General features: G+C 52.0%; 1 protein-coding gene across 1 annotated transcript in view; it reads right to left on the reverse strand.

Moving 5' to 3' along the window:
• Positions 1–16,838, reverse strand: part of CACNG2 (calcium voltage-gated channel auxiliary subunit gamma 2) — a 109,956-nt gene that overhangs the window by 14,656 nt on the left and 78,462 nt on the right. The window lies entirely within an intron of this gene.

The raw sequence follows: 16,838 nt of genomic DNA on the forward strand, positions 1-16,838 counted from the left end.
TGGGACCTCGGCCAGGCCCTTGAACTACAACTCAGCTGGGCTCTGCTGCAGGCCTTTGAGTGGGGTTTTCTCTCCTGCATTATACAGATGAAGAAACTGAGGCTCCTGGAGGCTCCTTGGTGGGAGTAAGTGCTCGTGGCCAGGAAATGATGGAAGCTGGGCTCGAATGATGCTCAGAGGAAGGCCTGTTGACTCTAAATCTTTCCTGGGGTGCTGGCTGAGAAGGCGAACAGCGGCCAGGTGAAAACACAACGTCACAGCTACCCACCCCCCACTGCCTCCCACCAGCGACCACAAAGTGAGCGAGCCAACCCTTGAATGCAATGCAATCGTCTTAAGGACAGATGCGTGGATTAGAGCTTGCGAGCGAGCGGGTCCGCTTAGGGACAGCAGAAACTTCCATCTGTTTCACACACCGTTGTACCCCAGTACCAGCCCAGCTACAGCCCATGTCGGCGAACTTTCTTGCAAATAACCGACCTGTGGCAGCAACCGTAGCTGGGCTGCCTGGGTCCAGCTCAGCATCACAGAGACCCCTGTTCCCTCATCTGAAAAGTGGAGATCAGAGTTCTCCCTTCGCCTGTCGTGGGGATTAAAGAGCCAACGCCGGGAAAGCGTCAGTGCAGTGGCTGGCACGTCGGGAAAAGTGCTTGGGGGCATCCTTGTGAGGGACACTTGGACATCGGACTATATTTAGCCACTGACATTTGGGATTGTTCTGTGACAGGAGCTAATATAACCTAATTAATACAGTCCTCGGTATGTGTTAGCAATTTAATTTCCCGTAGAGTCCTAAGCCTTCAGATCCTGTAAAGTAGGTTTCCTTGTGTCCTATAGATATTATTTAGGAATTTTAAGGCATTCTTATATATATGCACCTGCTTATATAGGATACAGGTGTACTCATAAAGATAGGCGTTTGAGACATTTCTAGCTATTACATATCACAGAGAAGTTGGTTGACTCCCCATTCGCTGTCTGTGCACCAAATTCACCTCTTTTCCTGACTTCTGCAAGAGAAAACCATTCCCCAGAGTTCATGGGGACTTTGGGTAATGGCAGTGAAGCTTCGTGGGTCTCCGGAGCCCAGGGGTTCACTTGAAATGCTCCCCTGGGGCTTGCCTCCTGTCCAAGAGTTCTGGGGGATTCCTCTTCTCGCTTGCCCAGCCTGCTTCCCTTAGCTGCCCTCAGGAATTCACAGGAGGTCTGGGCTCCCTCTAGGACTTCTTCCCTAGGTCCCACCACACACCTTTCTCTCCTGAGAAGTCTTTGTATCCGCTGCTAAGAGGATAAAATATCCTCCCTATTGTTCAAATTACAAATCGGTGTATTTGTGAAGCACTTTCATTTTCTCTCAATTCAATCTGACAAATATTTCGTCAGTGCCCGCTCGGTGCCGGGCATCTTTCTAAGGGATCTGTGCAGGTGGTGAGGTGGAGAGCGCGATGCTCACGTGCCCCGAGGCTCGTGAATGGTGAATGGTGAATGGTGCCTCCACTCCTCTCCACTTCTCTCTCCCACACCCATACCCGCTCCCCTGCAGCCTGCCTGCTTATTTGTGTGAACCGTGCCCCGTCATTCATAGACCCTGGGCTCCCAGTGGGGGGCCAGCGCAGAGGAAGGACCCAAGAGATGCTATGGGGAGGCTGTGCGAAGTCACCAGCAGCCTTAGTATCCACCTGCCTCTCTGATGCGTCCTGGTAGATGTGTTATAGACACTGTATATTCAGTACGTCTAGATCTGAACTCAGGATCTTTCTCCCTCAAGCCTGGCCTTCTGGAGGCACCAACCAGCTCAGGGAATGCCTCTCCTTTGCTGCCTGTGCCAGCCTGAGCCCAGTTGTCACCGCCAACTTCTCTTCCTCCTCGCTACAGGCTCCACCCCTCAGGACGTCTTGTCTGCATTAGCACTCAGTAGCTCTCAAAACGGTCAGTTCAGTTTCTCTCCATTGGCAGCAACACCCACGGCCAGGCCACCGTCCTGGCTTCCCTACATGATGGCCATGGCCTCCCCACTGGTCATTTTACACCCACTCCTATCCGTCCTTACAGAGTAATCATAGTGATCCTTTGAAAATGCAAATCCCATCAAGCCATTTCTAGCTTGAAACATTCAGCAGTTTCCTAGGGCTCTAGGGAAAGCTCTGTGTCTTTAAGAGGCCTGACCCTGACCTCTCTCTGGCCTTATTTCCCACCTACCTCCCTGTCTGTGCACATGCCATCTCAGTGGGCCTGCATGGATGCTCCCACCTGCCACAGGACCCTTGCCCATGCTGGTCTGGCTGCCTGAGCTTCCACCATATCCTTCGTCATCTCCTTTCCTCAACCTTCCTCTGCCCCCCTTGCACTGTGCTAGTGGGGTGTCTGCTGTTCTGCTGTCCTTTCTGTGTTGGGGGGAAGTGTTAAGGTGGGTGATGCTGGTGGGAATGTTCTAGTAGAGAGGGAAGATGTGATGGCCTGAGAGAGGAGGGAGTGATGAAGGAGCAATGAGAGAGGGGGTGAGGTCCAGGACACAAGGGCGAGGGTGGCATCATATGGGGTAGATAGTGGGGTGTCTGCTGTAGCAGAAGGGAAGGTGCCACCTGTAGGAGCATCTGCTGGGATGAGTAGATGTGGTGAGAACCCTGACACTTCTCTTCTGGTTGTTTTCATTTTCCATTTCCCATCCACAAGATGGGAAGCAGGATCATTACTGGAGCACAAGGAAGGGAAGTCAGGGTTGGAGATTTGAGGATGGAGGAAAGGAGTGCGTTTTTTTCTCCATGAGACGGGGAGAAAGAATGGACCACACCCAAGACATGAAGCATGTGTGTCTGGCCTTGAAGTTCCCTTTCAGATTCTGTGGTTTTCTCAGGCTACATTTAGGGTGTGGCTGGGTCTGGCTGGAGGGTTGCCTTTAACCAGGGTGGGGAGTCTGTGGGATGAGCATGAGCGCAGGGGTGGGGGCGGTAGTGGTTATGAAGATGGGCCAGACTCTAAGCTGGGGAAGGGGACAGTGGAGAGTGCTGGGGTCAATGCATTAGAAGCCTGGGTGGGAGGTCAAGGAACTGTGGGAGTGGGGGCTCATGGGAGTGAGTTGGAAGGCTGGGGTGTGGGAGTCGGAAAGTGGGTGCTGAGGATTGAGACTGTAGGGGGGTGTGGTGATTGGTCATGTCAGGGTCAAGGATAAGTCCATGAACTAACTGGGTTGTCTCAGGAGGTAGGGATGACAGTCAAAGTATCTAGCAACTGGGAAGTTCATCCCAGTTAACGCAGAAGAGAAAACTTAACATTCACTTTTACTTTCTATATGCAGTCAAGTACGTATTAGGAACCTGCTTACCATCTTAAAGTTGATATGCAAAGGACTCATCACATTATTCTGATAAACCCCAAATCATTAGTTGGTTTTTAGAAACTATTTAGTGTGAGGGTCCTTCAAGCTGAACGATGGCCCTGTCTGGATCATGATTTGACACACGGAACTATACCAGAAGCTTCCAGCACTTCTCTGTTAGAGTAAGACTTGCTTCCTCTCAGTGAGTACAGAATTCTCTTCTACCCTGTCCCATGCCATACGCTTCTCCCAGAAGGTAGCCCTCCATCCTGGGCAACCCCGGAGTTGGGGAGGGATGCTCCTGGGGGTGGCAGAGTGGGGGCGGGGAAGAGAAGAGTGGGGACCTCAAAGGTAGTTCTCTCATGGGTGGTGGTGTGTGCCCAGCCTGGCCCGGCTGCTCTGGCTGCAGGAAGGTTCTGTGTTCCTGGGGCCCTGACCCACTTCCGCAGAGGCAGGTGTGGCTGGGCTGGGCCTACAGCTTGGAGAGTTGCAGGGCCTGGGGCACAGAGGAGATGGGGTCACAGTGCCACCCCTCCCTGCTCTGTCTGCCCCAGCCAGGAGCCACCCCTCGTGGCTGCACTTTGTGGGGCTCATTGGCATGCAGGATTTAGCAGGTAACAGCCAGCCACACAGGACTGGTACGTGCTGGCTGAGCAAGGTGGGCAAGGCCAGGTACCGGGAGGGCTGTCCGCCCGCTTGTGAAATCCAGGAGGGCTGCAAGCTGGCCTTGGACAATGAGGCGGGCCAATGTTTCACTCTTCAAAGAGTGGGGGGGATGCCCACGTTGGGAATGGTCAGCAGAGAGTCAGGGAAGAGAAGGCTGGGTGAGTTTCAGAGGGGCAGGGCTTTAGGTTATGAAGTGGTTATGAGGCAGTGAGCAGCAGGGAGGGGCCTACCACCTCAGGGGTGTGGGTGATGAAACACTCCCTATGAAGGATCTCGAGGGAGTGGTGTCCTCAAGGGACAGCCGGCTTTCTGTCAGAGTGAGCAGAAAAGAGGAGAGGGCGCCTGGGTGACTCAGGTGATTGGGCGACTATGTTTGGCTTAGGTCATGATGCTGGGGACCCAGGATCAAGTCCTGCATCAGGCTCCCTGCTCAGTGGGGAGCCTGCTTCTCTCTCTGACCCTACTTCCTCTCGTGTTCTCTCTCTCAAATAAATTAATAAAATCTTAAAAAAAGAAAAGAAAAGAGGTTAGGAACATGGGGAGTTTGCTGACATCCAGACAAAATGTCGGGGGAGCCCAGGGCCAGGGATTGGAAGGCTGGGGGAGTTGGAGATTGGGTCAGACAGGGAGGTGAGCAGAGCCCCGAAGGACAGATGACTGGTAGGGAGGAATAACAGAGGTAAACCGGGGTCATGATGGGATTGGTCCCATAGTCCCTGCGGCTGATGGTGGCAGTGAGGTGGGAAGGATGAGCGGGAGACATAAGGGGTCTCCAGGAGCCCTTGGAGCTCTGTGGCCATGGGCTCATGGTCCAATTAAAGTGGTACTGAGGTTCATGAAGGGGAGGTGGTTCCAGCAGCATTTAATCACTTTTCCTGGAGTTTAAATTTGGTAGAACATCTGTGGGACACCCCAACAGTCGGTGAAGAGTGTGTAATCTTGCTTTTCTGATGCCAGCCTAGAGATCTGTTGTGTTTCTTCGTGGTTGGTGGTCATCAAGCCCAGCGGCTCATATGGCTTCAGGTACAGATGGATCTAGGTGCTCGAAAATCTGGTATCTCTCGGGGCACCCGGGTGGCTCAGTGGGTTAAAGCCTCTGCCTTCAGCTCAGGTCATGATCCCAGGGTCCTGGGACCAAGCCCCTCATTGGGCACTCTGCTCAGCGGGAAGCCTGTTTCCCTTCCTCCCTCTCTGCCTGCCTCTCTGCCTACTTGTGATCTCTGTCTGTCAAATAAATAAATAAAAATCTTAAAAAAAAATCTGGTATCTCTCTCCATCTCTGATTTACCTCTCCATTGGTTCATCATTAGGCAGGCTTCCTTCCCCCAGGTAGGGACTAAGGATGCCCAAGTGCCTGGCACTGGGGTGGGTGGAGGGAAATCTAACCTGATCCCTGTCCTTTGGGGGCTCACAGTCCGGGGGAGGGGGAGAAGACAACACAGAACTTACTAGAATGTAATCACACTATCGTAGAGAATTCACAAGGCCTTATGGGAGCCGAGTTGTTCAGCTAACATTTGTGTGGCACCAACTGTATGCCATGTTCTGTGCAACCTGCTAAGGACACAGAGGAAAAAATATACCTTCTGTCCCCAAGGGCCTAGCAGCGTGTGGTGGGAGATGGATGACATGTGCTGTGGCGAAGCAGACCACGTCTGGGAGCACACAGGAGGGGTTCACGTCCAGGTGTGTGAGTGCGTGTGCACGCGTGTGCATGTGAGTGCGTACGTGCACGTGTGTATGTGTGTGCGCATGTGTGTCTCAGGGCATGATGAGGAAGTAGTGGGTGGTGAGAAGAGATTTCTAGGAATGGGATCAGCAAAAGGAAAGGCAGGGAAGTGCTGGGCACACGAGAGGGAGCAAACTATCTCAGGGGCTCAGGGAAGGGCCCCCAGAGCAGAGTTGGGATACAAGGAAGCCAGCAGGCTTGCTCCAGCTCCCGGGATCTGCTTGTTAGCGCCTCTTCATGACTCACAGGAGCAGCTGGAAACCAGCCACAGTGGGAGGATGTGCACTGTGAGAACTGGCATGTACTGTAAATCGATGTCCCCTTTCCCTGCTCGGAGAGCCAGTTGTTAAATATTTGTGAGCACACCACTGCAAGAAGGGCAACCTGTGAGAAGGGCTGGCTGGTGCAGATCCACGAATTCCAAGTGGGACTGGAGAGTTCCAAGAAGATGGGTCCCGTGTAGAGGCTCCCTGGGCAAGGGTGAGGGTGGGAGATGGCTGGCCAGGTCCCCAGGGGCTTGTGGGCCAGGCTGAATGGAAGAGGGGGCGTCTCACCCCCCATTCCCCAGAAAGACATTGGCTTTGAGCTATTAAGGATGAGGCTGTAGGGGGGACTCTCCCACCCTTGAACTATAAAGGATTATTCCACCAAGGGAATCATGAAATCTCTACTGCACCCCGCCCCAAAGGACAGCAGTGCTCCGCCGACTCCAAAGCCAAAGGACTGAAGGCCAAGCCGAGACAGGAAAGCCAAGGGCTGTGCCTCGGGCTGCTGCAGCTCTGCCTCCAGGAATTTGCCCTCAGACTGGAAATTTCAGCTTGCAGGTATTAAGTAGTTTAAAGGAGGTTTCATCAGCTTTGTAAAAAACGCATTAATATCTCACAACACCAACTGCTGTCTCATTTCTTTGAGATACAATAAGCTCTTCATAAACCTGGTCATTAGGGGCTGAACAGACGCTGTTTTATTTCCCACATATTCATGAGAAGCTGAGGGAACCGCGCAGAGCTGGGCGGGTGCACGGAGGGAGGGGGTGAGGCAGCGGCAGGAGGCTGGCTGGCTAAGTAATTTTTTAAGTGAAGCAAATGAAGGGTTTGGTGGGAGCTGCTTTCTCTGTTTTAAACCTTTGCTGCTCCTGGCTTTTTGCTTTGCTGGCAGGGCCCTCCTTGCCGGCAGGGATTTGGGAGACCTCGGGGTGGGTGGGCAGTGCCGGGCTCCTCCCCGGCTGGAACCCCAGCCCCCTGGCACAGCGCCGGTGACAGCTGGTGCTGGAGGGTTTGAAGCCGCCTGTGTGGTTGTCCAGGAGTTTGCTCATGCGTCCATGCATTCATTGGATTGTTTGGAATGCCTACTATGTGCTAGCTCCCGTGTAGTCACCGGGCAGGATGAGTGTGGGGTAAGGTGTCTGGCTGCCCGCCGTCCTTTCCCGGCTCTGCCCTCTCTGTTTGGTCTAAGTGCTCATCTCCCAAAGGTGCTGAGCCCAGTGAGAGTACTTGTTCCTACAACCTCCAGGTGTGTCCTGTCCTGATGCTTTCCCACAGCTACTTTGTATGTTCTTTCCATCTGATGCAGGAGAAGAGGCTGGATTCCAGACTCTGAAAGATCTGCCTTCTAAGCCCAGTTCTGCTACTATTAGCAGCTAATTACGTGACTTCTCTGTGCCTCTGTTTCCTTAGCTGCAAAATATATTCATCCCCGCCGCATGAGGTGATTCTAAGAATGCAATGAAATACTAGAAGTGAAGTTCCCCAGTGTGGTTCCTAACCCAGCAGGGAGCCTAATGCGGGGCTCCATCCCAGGACCTAACCCAGCAGGGAGCCTAATGCGGGGCTCCATCCCAGGACCCCAGGATCATGACCTGAGCCAAAGACAGAGGCTTTAACCCACTGAGCCACCCGGACACCCCTGTTTCTCAGATTTTAATGGGTATGGGAATCATCTGGGGTTCGTGTTAAGCCAGATGCTAACTCAGTGGTCTGGGATGGGGCCGGAGACTCCATTGCCCACAAGTGTCCAGGTGGCACTGATGCTGCGGCATCCCCTGAGGACCACACTTGGGATTGGGTAGCGAGGCTTTCAAGCACTTTGTATCTGTTTTGATCAGAGTCGGTGTTCTGGTATCCTTGGGAATAAGTAGGTGCAAGTCTGTAAGATCCTAGGGGCAAAGTTTTGAGAGATCCTTGAATATACCCTATTTCCCTTGGTTCTCAGATGCTCACATGCACATTACAGTGTTTCTGAAATTGGAATGTGCCTTATAGTTGAGGGGTTCATTTACAGCAGCGTGTTTCTTTTCTCCTGAGGAATCATTATTACATTGATGGGGTATCCTAAAATTAATGATAAGGGCTGCATGACAAATGTTTATTGAACAAATGGACAGATAAGAGATAAGTCTTCGTGTGTGTGTGTATGTGTGAACACACATGCCTGTGGGCAGGGAATGTACTCCACATTTCCATCCTCCTAAATGAGAGGAACACTATCCCAACTACTAGAACCCCTGGGGCACCCGCAGCTTTTGCACCTGTCTTATTAAAAGCCATACGAAAATTTGTGTATATCCCACGACCCAGCGATTTCTCTTAGAAATTTGCCTTGGAGAAACCCTCATGTAGGCCCTGGGGAGGGGTGTGTGAGAATCTTCCCAACAGCCCAGCTGTAACAGCAAAACGCCGGCAGCAACCCACATTTCTACCGTCGGAAGAATGGTAACTCCTGATATTGATCAGACGGGATATTACACAGCAGTGAAAATGAGTAACTCCATGTCAACACTGGCGAATCCCAACCGCATCACCCTGAACGGAAAATCAAGCTGCAGAAGGGTATATAAAGTAGGATTCTATTTTCAAGAAGGTAAAAACTTGTCGAACCAGGCCGTATAGATTGTTTAGAAATACACGTTTGGTAAAGCCCGGGCAGGCAACGACATACACAATTCAAGAGAGTATGGACCCAAGGTGGAGGTGTAGGGGTGGCCACAGGGAGGGCCCAGGATGGCCTCGGTGCCCGGAACGCTCTAGCTCCTGACCTAGCGCAGAGAATGCGGGCGCGGGGGGGCGGGGTGGTGCTCATTTTATAGTTATTTTCTACGCCCGGCACTGAGCACCGTGTTTTCTAGGTCTGGCCACTTTTTACCCGGGCAGATGGCTTCCGGGAACTTGCACGGTTCACGCGGAAGCAGGTGGCCACGTGACGGAGTTCTAACCAATGCGGTGTAAGCGGAAGTGGTGGGTGGGACTTCCGGGAAAAGGGAAGCTGCATGTGGGAAGCACTCTTGGTGGGAAACGTTCTTGTTGGGCTTGTGGGCTGGTTGCAGTCTTGAACCGTGAGACCACTTCGGGCATGGAGAGCTGCACACGGTAGAAGAAGCACGAGGCGCCTGGGTCACGCCCCTACGGAGCCGCACCAGCCCCGGGCATCTTACCTCCGGAGCTGAGTGATGAAGGAGAAGTAAACCACTCTTTATAATTTTAGTTTATCAAAGAAGCCCTGGGAGCCAAGCCTACTCCTAATGAACATAATCATACATGTTAAAATCGTCTTTTCTATGGGTTTGATACGAGACGCAGTTTTAGAAGGCAGCTCGTTGAACAACCTCAGTGCTCGCATACAGCAAGTGCTCACTACGTATCTATAGAGTAACTGAACGGATGAATGAGTCAAGAGGTGTCTCAGTGTTCCTCACTGTGTCCTTGGTTGGGATGACCTCCGCTCGCGACGGTTCCAGCTGTGGCGGTGGGTGAGGGAAGGCACGGCATGGCTGTAAGCAGGCCTTGGACAAAGGGAGGGGGAAGTGGGGGGATGGGGGGTTGACCTTAAGCAGGAAGAATGTAACAGAGTCTGGTGAAGACCAGCAGGCCAGCTTAGAGATTGGGTTGGCGGGTGATGCTGGTCATCAGGGCCCTACCCTGTGGACTGATACGGGTCTGACTTCACTAAGATAGGATGCGGGAGGATCTGGGTCCTGAACTTAAGCGCCCTCATCCCAACTTTGTCTCCCCCCCCCACCCCATCTCTCCTTCCACAGCGTTGACACTGGAGCAGGCCTTGGAGACAGGAAGACCTTGCAAATGCTTCACAATGTGATGGAAAGCCTGTTCTAGATGAGGTTAAGGACTCTCCTCACACGTAAGGAAACAACCTAAACCATACTCTTTGAAGTAATAGACCTGTAGGCTTGGGTGTTGTCATAGGCCATGAAGGAGTTTTCCCAAAATACAGTTCAGTTAGTTCATTTCCTACTATTAGGGAGGCAGCGACGAAGGTCAGCGGTTAGCCTCAGAGTCTGGAGATGGGCTGGGTTTGTATCCCAGTTATACCACTGGACCTCTCTGAACCTCAGTCTTATCTGTGAAATGAGGAGGCCATGGGACCTGCCTGATAGCGTGTGAGAATTGCCCAAAGCACCATATTGAGAGGGCTTAGCGCAGTTCCTGGTACCTAGTAGATGCTAGGTAAGTGGTAGGTGCGAGTGCCTTCGCTGGACTCCATGCTGGGGGACACAGATGGATCACATGACAGTCCGTGCTCTCAGGAAGCTCGCAGTCTAGCCAGAGAGAATGGTGATTACACTACCAAGATGTTAGGAGAGCTCCCTGGTGGAGGCATGCCCAGGCCGTATGGGAACCCAATACGCATGGGTCCTATGAAACAGGGTTGTTCAGATGATTCTGCTAACCCCAGAGCCCCAGAGGCAGGTGAGTAACGAATAAATATTGTCATGTGTCAACAGCTCTGCGTTCGTCTTGAGAGGCCTTGTGGTGTGGTGGAAAGGTGGCCTTGTCACTTAGGGCACTCGAGTTGGCTCCCTTTCTGTCATTTGTTAGTCATGTGAGCTTGGGCAAGCTGTACATGTTTTGACTCAGTCTGTATGTCGGCCAGTTCTCGAACTTTCACTGAGTGCCTGCCAGGTATGGTAGTTGAACTGGGCACCACGATAGAGAGGAGATTGGTACAGCAGGATTCCCTATCCCCAACATCTGAGTCCAGGAGGCACTGGGACAAATAATTAACTTGCATGACTTGTTAAAGTTAACACTTTACATTTAGTCCTCAAGAAACCCTTTTATTTCCAATTTAAAGGTTATGGGAATGGAGGCATGGAGGTAGAGGAATACATCTGAAGCTTCGCTGCCAGTGTGAGCGAAGTTGCTGAGACTGGACTCCAGGCAGTGGGTTTCTAGGTGATTCCTGTGTGATATTGCTACAGCAGAGCGTGGGACACTGGAGGGTGGGCAGAAGGGTGCGTGGCTCAGTCTGGGTGGTGGTGGGTTGTCAGGAGGGCTTCCTGGAAGAAGCCCCATCTCAGATGAGCCATGAAGGGTAAGTAGAAATTGGCAGATGAAAGGCAGAGCAGACAGATGCTAGGGGGAGGAGGAAGGGTTAACCAGAGACAGAGGACGGGATCCTGAGGCCAAGAGCCTTCGTCTTTCTGAAGGACAGATGGTTGTGCTGGATATAATCGTGTGTGTGTATGTATGTGTGTGTAACCAGTTGGGAGAGATAGTGGCTGCAGTCAGATTACTCCAGGCCTAATAAGCCATTCAAAGTATGAGTTTAGGAGCCATGGGGTGCCACGGAAGGGTCTGAAGCCAGGAGTTCATGTGACCAGATTTGTGCGTTAGGATGTTGGTGCTGGTGGCCAAGTGGGGACCAGGCAGGAGGGGTGAGACTGGAAACCACCAGCCCCGTCGAAGTCACCAGGGCCTCTTGCCTGGGTCACTGTGGCAGGCATCCAGGGGAGAAAGGGAGGTGGCCCACGCAGGGTGGGGACGGTAGAGCTGGGGAGAAGGGATGAAGTGAGGTGAGATCTGTGTTTATCTGTCAAATGGGGACATGGCCCCGTCCTGCTTCCCTGATGGTGTAAGGGAATAAACGAAGTGAGAACTAATGAACCCACTTGGTAATTTGCAAACCTGGTGCCGAAGTGCAGGCTGAGCTTCAGGGCATCCCGCAGTGAACGAAATGGCTTGACACACGCCTCTCCCCTCACAGACGCTCCCACTCCCTGGACACAGCGTTGTGCTGGAGCTCACTGGTTGTGTAACCTTGGGCAGACCAACCCCGCCTCTGCCTCCTCTGACACACGGGCTAAGGTTATTGTGAACATGAACGAGATCATGCCGGAAAGTGCTGGATGCCATGCCTGCCATGTAATAAATGCTGGAGAAATACAGATCCCTACAGGGATAGCGTCTCTTCTGCTCCCCCATACACCAAGATCCTGGGGCCTGGCTGCCCGGACATGTCCCTCAGACATTTAGGTAGCTTTCCTGAAGGTCTCCAATATGTTGTCCAGATTCCTTCATGGAGTGAAAAATGCCAGAGTACTCTCATGCTTTGTATAATCCACCTTAAATTTCTGACAACAGTTTTCCCCAAGCCCCCTTCGGGTTGTTTTCACTGTTTAGGCACATTCAATACCGTGACAGAGATCCAGGCCAGAGTGGTCAAACAGCATCTAAACCATTGACCCAGGAGGATGTAAACGTTTTATGTGATGAGGAGCCATAGGACTGGGGATACCCAATCACGCACGCTCTTGTTTCCGAGCCAAACACACTCCCTCAGTTGGAAATCTGCAAGACTCTGGACGCCTGTGGCACAAAGGGCAGACATCTGGAGAACTACATTCCCAGCTATGTTCAGTGGGACCCAAAGCTTTTCACCTTCTCTGCTCACATGCTCCTCTCCCAGCTATGCCCATCTTGGGAACTCATTTGCCCTTGTCCCTTTGCTCACCTTTGCTTACAGCTTCTCTCCCAGCAGAATCAAGCTCTTTCCTCTTCTTCACCTAAAACAATACCTGCTTTATTGCAGAGGGACAGCCAGGAGCCATGGGTGGGCATGCACAGGTAAGGTTCAAATCTAAGAGGCACTCCCTTTTGGGGTTGAGGGGGTGCAGTGAGCACCTCCTTTAGTTTTGCACCTCAACCTTGCCTGGTCTTGTGTAGGGCAGGAGATGTCAGGTCAGTACCTGGTCGAGAGTGGTGGTTTTCAGAACTGCCTCCCAAGGTAGTGAGCTGCCTGTCACTGGAGGCATTCAAGCGAAAGGTAGCAGCTGCCTTTTAGGGATGCTGAAGAGGGCATTTCTTTAATAGCTGGGAGGTGGAATAGATGATTCTGAGTGGGGGTCTTCTACTCCCTGGAAGCTAGGATTTAAGGAGCCTTTCCTGATGGCACATCTCAGAGCTGCCTCTTTCCTTCCAACTCTGCTTTTACCTCCAAGACCACTCATGTGGCTGTCAGCCACAGGCTGCCTCATGACAGCTCCTGTACAGCTGGCCTGTCTTGTTATTTCGGATTTCACGAGTTTGTGTGTCATTTTCCTAATAGCGTTCTGCACGCATCAAGGACAGGGATTGAACTGCACACTTTCCATTCTCCTGGTGGGTATAGGAGACTCTCTGCTATTCGCCGAAAATCCTCTCTGTGCCAATACTGCATGTCTCACCTGATTCAATTTTATCAGCTGGTCAGGTAGGTTCTATTCATGAGCCCATGCTACAGGTGAGGACCTGGAGGCTTGCACAGCTTGGTAAGTGTGAGCTAGTGCTTGAATATTACCTAGTTTCATAGAAACTCAGGACTGATGCTGTCAGAATGGCTGGGTGTATAGCCCTGGGCGAGTTGCTTAACCACCTTGGGCCTCAGTTTCCTTTCCGTAAAATGGGATAATAGACATTACCTATTCCAGAGTTTCTTGTGTGGGTTAAATGCATTTAATGCACAGGTAAAGCTCTTAGGACAGTGTACATTGTGAGCTGTAAGAACACGTGATGTATTACTACTGTTGTCAGAGGAGTGGTGGGTCTTGTCATGTCTGGAATGAGAACGGTCAGAACTCGAGCCTTAGTTTGGCAAGGTCACCCAGGTGGGAGCTTCTGATTCCTCAGAACTGTCTGCTCCCTATAAGAGAAGGAATTCTTCCCAGGGGGGCATTTGTAGAAGAGGGAAGGTGGGTCTCCCAGGAGTCTAACCGGCAGGACTCCGTTCCCTAGAACTTGATCGCCTTTGGGAAAAGTGCGAAGAGAGTTCTCAAAACTACAAAGCTAAAGACGAGACTTGGTCTTTATTGAGCCACTCATCGATTAAACACATCGGCAGCCTTCTCCGTGCTAGGATGGCACTCTGCTAGGGAAGCAGGGAAGGATAAAAACACTGGAATCTGCTCCCAAGCCTTCAGAATCTGGGGGCGGGAGTGGGGTTGGGGGGAGGACAAGGAGTAGACCCCGTGAGCCCCAGCCCCCCAGAGCCAGCCTGTGCACAGAGCGGGGGCAGCCAAGACAGTGAAGGCCGCCTCCAGCCTCTCCACCGCAATCCCCGGGAGGAAAAGATTCTGGGGAGGGTGAGGAAAATTACTGAGAGGAGTTGCAGCTGATCCAGACAGCTTGTGAGGCCTCAGGAGATCCGGAGGAAGGCAGGTGTGTCCAAGAGCCCGGGGCAAGCTTGGGGCAGGGGGACCACCAAGCCACCCCCACCCTCCCCCCGCCGCCAATGGCCAAGGTGGAGGGAGAGCAGGTTGCTGGTTGACTGCTAAGAGTAGGACTTCAGTTGCTGTGAGGGAGGCGCACGCTGTTTGCATTTCTGTCACTTAAAACAATGTGGTGTTGTGACACTCCAGAATCTGAAGATAAATGTTTAATAAAAGGATTCAATTTGAGATGATGTCAGAACTTAATTAGATCCACAATGCACAGAGGGCTTTGCAGGCCCTTTGGTTAGGAGCTCCTTTGGGGCCTGGTGTGTGTGGCACAGGCAAGGGGCTGTGTGGGCTGCCTGGGCTGTGTGGGCTGCACCGGCTGGCCCCTCCCAGCCTTGAGGCCTGCGGTCTGCAGGTCCCGATGCAGAGTCCCTGCTTTTGGCTTCTCTGGGAGAGGGGTGCAAGGTCCTGGCTCTTCTGGGCCAGGGAATCTGCATTTGTGGGACTGGGGCTATGGCCTGTGACCCGAGAAAGGGGTAGATGAACTTGACCTATCTCAGGCTCAAGGCCACGACCCTGGTACAGGGGAGGACTCCTCAGAGGAGGCCAAACTTGCACAGGGGAACTGACTTGGAGCCCACATGGCCTTGAGTCCAGGACATTGAAGGTCAAGGCTGCTGGAAACTGGTAACCAATCAGGTTTTTGGTCCCAGGCAGGGCTCACAGTCTGCACGTGTGTACTGATACCCCTACGCTGGATGTCAGATATCGGTCAGGAAAATGACTGCTGTCCAAGCACCCCCAAATTCCCCTCCCTCTGCCCTGTGGCCATGCTGACCCTTCTTGCAGGACCTGGACAGCCCTGCCCCCAACCCCCAGCAAATCAAGGGTTGGAACCTGACGCATGGGTGTTTCCAGGATGCTGTCCTCCCATCAGATCCAGTGTCCATATTCTGGCTGGTCAGGCTGCCAGACTTCCCTACACTATCACCTCAATTCCAGTCTGTAAAAATGACAGCAGTCTGGACAGCAAGACGTTAGAGACCTAGTAGTCTGAGCTTTGGAGTCAGACACCCCCCCCCCCACACACACACACAATTCAGGAGCCGCTAGGAGCTGGGTTAATAGTCCGCGCCTCCTCTGTAAATGGAGTTTATCACACGTACGTCAAAATGTCATGAAGATCAAAGAACATAAACAGTGTGGGTGTTTCCAGAGTATAGCGGTGGGCACTTTAGATCCACACTCCAGTGATCCAAGTTCAAGCATCAGTGGGATGTTTTTAAAGGGTCTAGAATGCAGAATTGCGAGAGTGAAATATCTGGAGCGGACTGTCTAGGTTCAAATCTCTGCTCTGACCCTGCTGGTCATGGCCTTGGGTGAGGAGTGTCGCCTCTGACCATCTCCTTTGCTCTGTCTGGTACATAAGCTAATAAATATTTCCTGGGTTGTTGGAAGGAGAAGTAAGCTGACAGACTTAGGAAAGTGTCTGGTGCAAAGAAGGAATTCAGTAAATGTTAGCAGTTGTTATGTCATTATTGTGTAGAATTCCTGGCATATAGTAGGTGCTTAATAAATGGTAGCAGGTGCAACCACTTGGAGTCTAGTCCTTATTGGGGTTCTTCCTGGCCTTTATCACCATGTTTCCCTTACTGTTTTTAGTCCCCCAGATCTCATAACTTCTTGGAGGACAGAAGGCGACCCCATGGCAGTGTTTCTTCCTTATCCTGCTACGTGGGTTGGCATTTTCCTGGTTATTTGACTGGTCGTATCCTCTACCAGGAGCACGCACGTCCAAAGAACACCCTTCTTGTCTCCCCAGATGTGCCACATCTGCCACCCTCTAGCTATGATGCTACCTAGTAGACACCCATGCATTCTAAATCAATGCATGAATGGGGTGGGGGGACCCAGCCCAAGGACTCCTTCTGTCACAAACTTGGGACAGGCTGCTTTTCCCCAGTGGTTTACCAGCTGTGGAAATTTCATCAGTTACATGTGCCTTTTTCCATTAACATTGCAGTTTCCAAAGTGCGTTTTGCTGATGCCCACCCAAGAGATGTTGGTAGGGGATACACCATACTGGGGTTCCGTTGTCAAATAGGTTTGGGAAGTGTTGGATGAAATGAGGTCGAACAGGTGTTTTTACCATTGGGCTTTTCAGAGCCTTGGCTCTGCTAATTGCATCGTCAAACCCTGATGGGAGAATACAGTGCACGGCCCTTCTGAGCTTGCGCTCGCTACAGACTGCGAGTGCGCATGTGCGGCTTCTGTCTCGCGGCGCTGGGTTCCTCCCATCATCTTTTGGGCAGCCCTGCACTGAATGAATCTTGGAATTTCTAGCTGTGCTTTCATGGAGAGCAGAGGGTCGTGAAAAAGTAAGGTACAGACATTCCCAACAGCTTTTAATCCTTTGCGTGCTAGCGTGGAAGGCTTTTTACACGTTTTTGTGCCTCTGCTGTGTCCTGTTGGCGTCGTTTGACCCAGCCTAGCACTCTGGCCTCCCGATGTGCCCTTTTCCCTGGGCACCTGAGATAGCCCTGTCAGTTGTGTTTTTCCCTGCTCATTTCCATAGTCTTTCACAAGCTCCCCTTCCTCTGATTGTCTTTTAAATTTTGGTGTCCTTGGGACTCTCCCCTTGGCCCGTTCATAAAAGTTCCTTAGAGCCCCTCATCTTGTGGCTTCAGTTTCCCTCTGTG

This window comes from Lontra canadensis, unplaced genomic scaffold (assembly GCF_010015895.1).
Source record: "Lontra canadensis isolate GAN:19392208 unplaced genomic scaffold, GSC_riverotter_1.0 scaffold93, whole genome shotgun sequence".
Lineage (NCBI taxonomy): Eukaryota > Metazoa > Chordata > Mammalia > Carnivora > Mustelidae > Lontra > Lontra canadensis.